Raw genomic sequence first — 7096 nt, forward strand, 5'->3', positions numbered from 1 at the left:
AATTGTGCCATGATCCTCAGCATTGAGGGACCGACTGAAGAAAAAGAAGATTGAGGTACAAATTCTTAGTAAAAGAGGCATTTAATTTATTATATTATTTCAGCAAAAAATGGAATAGACATACCTAGCTCTGATTTGACGTCAATCGATAATCTGAATTATATTTTTTACAATAAATTCCATGTCTATTATAATTTGCTTAGTAACGCATGTATCCCACATGCATTGCATGCACATGTAATTATTCAAGCGATAGCTTTATTGTATAGTTGTGTACAATAATAATGGCATGTCCATCAGAATCAGCTCACTGGCGTAACTCAAGCCTACCCGTTTCACATGTAAATTCGTCCGAACGAACGTCAAGCCGCTCTATTTATTTGTTTCACTGGTATTTTTATGCTTTGTGCTCACAAAGCTCTCAAGAGAACAAAAATCGGTTTAAAACATTGACAACCTAATACTGTTGCAGGCAAATTTGCACAATTTCTGTTGATTTTATTCTCAGTTTTACTTATATTACGTACAGCCAGTAAAACTATTGGCTTAATATCAGTCTCAAGCCGCAAAATAAGTTTGAAAATATATAAATAAAACTATTTTATAGTTTATATCGCGTATAATTGAAATTAAAATACATCCCGATGTTTCGAATCCTTTACAGCGTTCATGGTTTCCCGTTGACCTCGAACGCTGTAAAGGGTTCGAGACGTCGTCGGGATTATTTTAAATTCATAATTTCATGAGTAACTATTATGGTAACCGAAAACAATACTTTATAGGCATATATGTATAGATAGAATTTAAGTACCTACCCGCTGGATTGCCAATAATAGTGCCCAGTATTACTAGATGGAGATGGGTCACTCACTACATCTCAGGCGGCCGTAGTGAACATGACTGAACTACAGTGTACAGGAGCACAATCAATAGTGACACCAATAGGACCAATACTTGACATAGTTCCATGCAAAAAGCTATGTCAAAGCGTATTTATTATACTGTTTAAATACTTTAAATTTACTGTGACAAACAAATAGAGTTTTCGATTTAAAGTTTAAATTACAGTTTGCTATCATGTTTGTTCACAACTTTTTGTATAATCCTATCAGTGTTCTAATACTTGTTTAATTTAAACTTATCACGAGTCTAGGCCCGCCATATCACGTTTAAAAATACGGCAGGCTATGACGCTAATAATTTTGATTAGTTATTTATAGGCTCTAAAGAATGTATAGTTTAAATTAAAATGTACTCTAATCATAGCTAAAAACTTAAGCTTTGATTTACTTATTAAAAATAATAAGTAAAAGTTGTACAAGTTGTACGATTAATAAGTTTTAATCTACCTCAAACTTTTAACTCGTTAAAATTCAATCTTATTCTGAATAGGTTTTGCAAAACTCGCTTAAAACTTACTGCCCTATTCGAACTTTAAGATACGTCAATTAACAGATCTAGAAACGATATGGATTAGATGTGTCAGTGTCAAAAGTGACGTTTTTGTTTGAAGAAACGTCACATTTGACACTGACATATCTAATCCATATCGTTTCTAGATCTATTAACTGACGTATCTTAAAGTTCGAATTTGGCCGTTACTTTAAATGTTTTTTTTAGCATGTATCAATATTCTGCTCTAATATACATAAATTCTAAAATAGCACGTAGGTATCATAAAAAGTAATACTTATAGTTTTCATTGTTAGGGCTACAACTACTGCTGGTGGAATTACGCATTCTTCTTTTTAACCTGCATCTATCCTTTATATGATTTCTAACCTTATGACGTAAACAAACTAACCTCAAACGAAACAAAAGGCCTGTAAAACTACGTCTGATTTACAAAGCTTAGCAACGTAACAAGATATATGGCCGCTAACTACGTATCATATAAATTATTAAAAGAATCTGGTTAGTCTCATCCGACGAGCATGTGGGTAATAAACGGAGATTATTGTGTACACTCGCCGACGGCGCAAGGTAAAGGAAACCGCGGCTTGTACAACAATTTTGACTGACCTTAAGTGAACCCTGTGGCTTTACAAAAAGGTATACAAATAGTCAGTTTAACAGAGTAGACGATGGTACTAAGATGAGAAAGATATTCAAGTGAACCAAGGTCGCCGACAGCATGGTATGGACAACATTGCTCGTAGGATTAAGAGCTGGCCCAAAGGTTGTTTTAACTGGTAACGTACAGGACGAAAGAAATGCCTCCAAAAAGGGTTTTTCAAGATCTTAGAACCATTGATGGCAGAGCACAATGGTCGTTACAATAATGCTTAATAGACAACTTGTCCAGTACAAATTAATATGTGCATATAATACACCGATGCGACGATGACGGTAAACTATAAGATATTGGTAGTTAAGCTTCTACTACTGCAAAAATAACAACTATACAATGGTAGACGAGTCTTATCGATGAGGTGATCGTACCTACGTAAGAACGTATGCCTTGTATAAATAAGCACCAACTTGGACCACTGTATTCTGTTTTGTTCTAATGTATCCTTACGAGTACTATTCCATAACGCTGACAAGGGATGTTTCTTCTTTGAGTGCAGTTTCGTAACAAACTTCAGCTACCATGAAGGTAATCTAAACTTGAAAGTTATTAGCTTGGACCAATTCCCTCCCCTCTAACCCCTTTTTGGTCTCGATCAAACGTTGATTATGGAGTGCAGTTTCAATACAGGCGTTTTCCCAAGGTGTCAATATATCAAATATGATGATGTTCAATACTATGAAATTAGGTGTCCGATATTTACTGTAAATTTCTTCTCCCTCATTGAGATGGGATGATTGTCATGTAAGACCTTCCTAAAATATTTCGTAGTTTTCCTTCCTTCTTAAAATACTAATTTTGTATTTTATGAATCTGAAACCAATCTTGTTTTAATGCCAGGTCGCCTCATGGTCGTTTGATAAACACAATATATTTGCAGTTATTCGTCATAGAGGTATAAACCGAAATCCGTTACAAGCTAGGATTTAACATGTTGCTGCGATTAACCAGTTGCATTTCATTCCAACTTACAACCCAGTGCTTATTATACTTAACTTGTATAACTTATTAAAACTACACACGTTTTTTTATGATACGACGGTCATGTCGTATTATTTATTTTTGCATCAAATTAAAAATATACGTAGAAAAAAGGTAAACTGCACAAGTGTATAAGTAGGTAGGCATTTGATTTTGTGTATTTTTAAGTAGTCACAGTACTATATACATTACATTATGTATAGTAGAGAACAAGTAACCAAACCCTCCAGAGGCAGAGGTCACCATGAAAATTATCTAATTTAGTTTATACTTAGTTTTATAGTTTTAAACTGATTAAAACTATATAAAACAGCTTTATTACAAACCATTACAAACAAATTTGGGATGAAATCCAAATTTAATTTCACTGCATCCCAATTGAAACCTAACCCGCATGGCGGCCACAGATAATGAACAGCAAAACAACAATTTGGCTTCAAAGCAATCACAAATTCGTTGAAAACGGTTTTGAGTTACATAATTCGATTTTACCTTGTTTGCGAGGGATGTATTGTTGCGTTTTTGCTCTCTTTGCTCGCAAACTAGCGGCGGTAATGTGTGTACTGTGTACCTATGGAGATATGGAGAACTTTGTCTAACTAGTTACCTACAGACCTAGGTATATAATATTATAAGTAATATAAGTATTTATATTTTTATGTATATATGTATATTGTATGGTTTGTTGTTATATTTTTCTATTCCTGTATTATATTTGTTGTTGTTGTTAAACTTGGCGCCCACAATCTCTCTGCTTTGTCTAAAGGTTAACTGGTAGAGAATGCCTCATGACATTAAGTCCGCCTTTTGTACTGTAAGGTTTTCTTTTGTGCAATATAGGTTAAATAAATAAATAAATAAACGATGTTTTAAATCGACACGAGTTGCGAATTACCTTTTCACGCGTGTATTGTGATATTAAACAACAATAAATATATTTAGTGTTTTATAAAAAAAAAATATATGGCTTTAACTAAATGAATATTATGTACATACATTAAGAAAGAGCGGGTTCTGATACAGTTATACATATACTTACAAGGAGGACTCAAGTCAAATTGTATTCAAATTGTACTGTTTAACATAATAAACCTTTTTCATTTTTTTAATTATTTTGTTCATATGGCCCCTTTAATATTTTGACATAGGCACGTATTGTCGGTAAAGTAACACCGTATGTACTGCAAATCAAATATAAGCCCATTTGTTTTGGTTTGACCATTTTGTGTAAATAAGTGAAGGTTTAGTCACAATACAGTTTTAAAATTATGTACGTATGTTTTACTGTAAACATAATAAAATCCCAAACTAATCCCAGTATAAATTTAATTTCATCTCAGAAGAATTTTAACATTCCAATTCAGCAAAATTAGAGGTTAATAAAATCTATCTACACATTTAAATCGATCGCGCTAATAATACGAAAATGTTTGATCACGCTTGTATAATACATAGTTAAACGTACGTCTTATTTTAACGCATCTGGTCGGTTCATAAAATTGTCCATAACAAATAAACAACGCGGCATTGGCCCATTTCCAAGAGAAAAAAACTGGAGTCATGTTAGAAACCGTACCAGTTAGAAGCATTAAACTAGAGGTTAGTGATACCAGCTGGTTAAGAGTCACATGAACCCGCCGGCAAAAAGCCGATCCCAAAAAATCGAAATTACACTCTCATTTTTAATCGACACTCACCACGCCACGCACGGGTTACACAAGACCGTAACAAATTATACACCGAAACCTTCCTTGATAGACGAAAACCGCATGAAAATCCCTTCAGTAGTTTTTGAATTTATAGCAAACAAACATACACACAAACAGAGACGCGTGTGGGGACTTTATTTTATAAGGTGTATAATTTAGGAAATAGAGATTCTATTCGCTCTCATTTCTTTGTATGTATTACATTTTCTAGCAACGAAAACTAGTACCACGCAGACATAGATATAATTTATTTTACTCAAATGTTCATGTTATTTCAGAATGTTGTTTTAAAATGAGGTTCATGTGACACTTAAATGTGTAACTTTTTTAATTAATGGATGACCCCTAACTTGTGAGGCGAACAAAATAAGAAAGCGCAGTAATTGAAATTAATCGAAGTGACATTTTATCAATATTTTGACATTTTTTATTAATTAACATTATTAACTTTAATTTGTAACTTAATGCTCTAATATTTATTTTCATTTAATCAAGTCGTTATTATTATATTTTATTTTGATTTAATTTCATTTCTTTTTAATTTCAATTAATTTATTTTTCTCTGACATTGTATAGAATATAGATCATAAAACTAACAATATTTTATAAGTCATAGTCGTAAGTACTAACAAAAATGATCTCAGTTGGTCTTTGAATAAATGATAATTAATTAAAAATTAAATTTAAGTTTTTGGACCTTGTATCACTTGAACGATCACGGTTGCGTTTTTTGGATTTTTAATGGGAGTTTAACTTATGGACGTTCGGAGCATCCTGGTGACACATCCTGGTACGTGGCGCAGCAATGAGAAGGTGTAACAAAATGACGCGATTAATACGATAGGTATTTTTACAATCATGCGAGAGATAAACTTGTAATGCTAATGAGTTGTATTGTAAAACAATAGCTTTGAAACGTCTGTTTATTTAGATAGCGAATACCTATTCTGAACTTTAGTATGTACTCTTGTCTAAATCATATTTTCATTCGTCTCTCTGTAATACCACTTCAGTCAAGTTCAAAGAGATTTCATATACCTTAATCTTTTATTGTGTTAGTAAAAGCTACGCAAAAACATCATTTCAGCCAATTTCTAATTCAGCAAGAAGCTTACTAAATACATTCTAGACAGTTGATATGGATTTATGCTCAATGTTACTATAAATTTAATAGCGTATCATACAAAAACTCATTTGAAATCGAATCTGAGGAACGTATTCAAAGCGTTACAGATAAATGTTTTAACTAATCGTACCGTAGTCTCACACGATTTTTCGAATTTAGTAGGTATGAATGGCAATAAAGTGAGAAATCAAAAAGGTTTTATTTTTATTTTATTGACCGGAGCGTAGCGAAGGTCTACGTTTCGACTGGAGCATTTTGCTTTTGTATGTCCGGATGTTCTCCTCTACAGGTCGTAATTCTTAACCGAATCTCGTGAAATTTTGTAACCGAATTCTATGATTGGATAAAAAAAATTTGTCCAGCCGGTTTTTGGAAAATTTTTAAAATGGAAAAGTTGTGACAGCTCGCTCTTAAACAAATAGTCGTATCGGTATCAAAAGAGTGTATTCTTTTTGAGACATGCTTACTGATAAAATGGCCATAAATTCAAAAAAAATATTTCGCTGGTTTTGGAGGTATCTATTAAGATATTTTAGTTTGTATGTCCGGATGTTCTCCTCTACAGGTCGCAATACCGAATTCTATGATTCGATATATTTTTTTTGTCGTGCCAGTTTTAGGATTTTTTTCAAAATGGAAGAGTTGTGATAGCTCGCGCTTAAACAAAATAGTCGTATCGGTATCATAAGAGTGTATTATTTTTGAGACATGTTTACAGATTAAATGGCCAAAAATTCAGAAATTTTATTTCGCTGGTTTTGGAGGTACATATTAAGATATTTAGTTTTTACTTGAGAATGATTAGCTAAATTTCGTCACCTTAAGTAAGAACCATCATGGCGTATTTTGCAAACGTTCGCTTTTTTTGTTTGCACAGAAGGTCTGGGTTCGATCCCCAGTAATTATATGCTGGGATATAACTTGTTGTATTTGTTTTTGCACTTTTCGTATTGTTTTTTTTTACTATATTTTCATCGTGCCCAATAAGATATGCTCGCGAGGTCTACAGCTCACAGAGCCACTAGTTTATAATTTTTATTTGATTTAATAATTAAATAGATACCTAATCTATTAACTCCTCCTAGGTAATTTAATTACCCTTATTCCAAATCATTAGCGCAGCAGGCACTAGCTTTTACGAAAGAATTAAGTAATTATTGGAATTGCCTAGTTCGGTTTCCTCACGATGTTTTCCTTCACCGAAAAACG

Source organism: Cydia splendana, chromosome 6 (assembly GCF_910591565.1).
Source record: "Cydia splendana chromosome 6, ilCydSple1.2, whole genome shotgun sequence".
NCBI lineage: Eukaryota > Metazoa > Arthropoda > Insecta > Lepidoptera > Tortricidae > Cydia > Cydia splendana.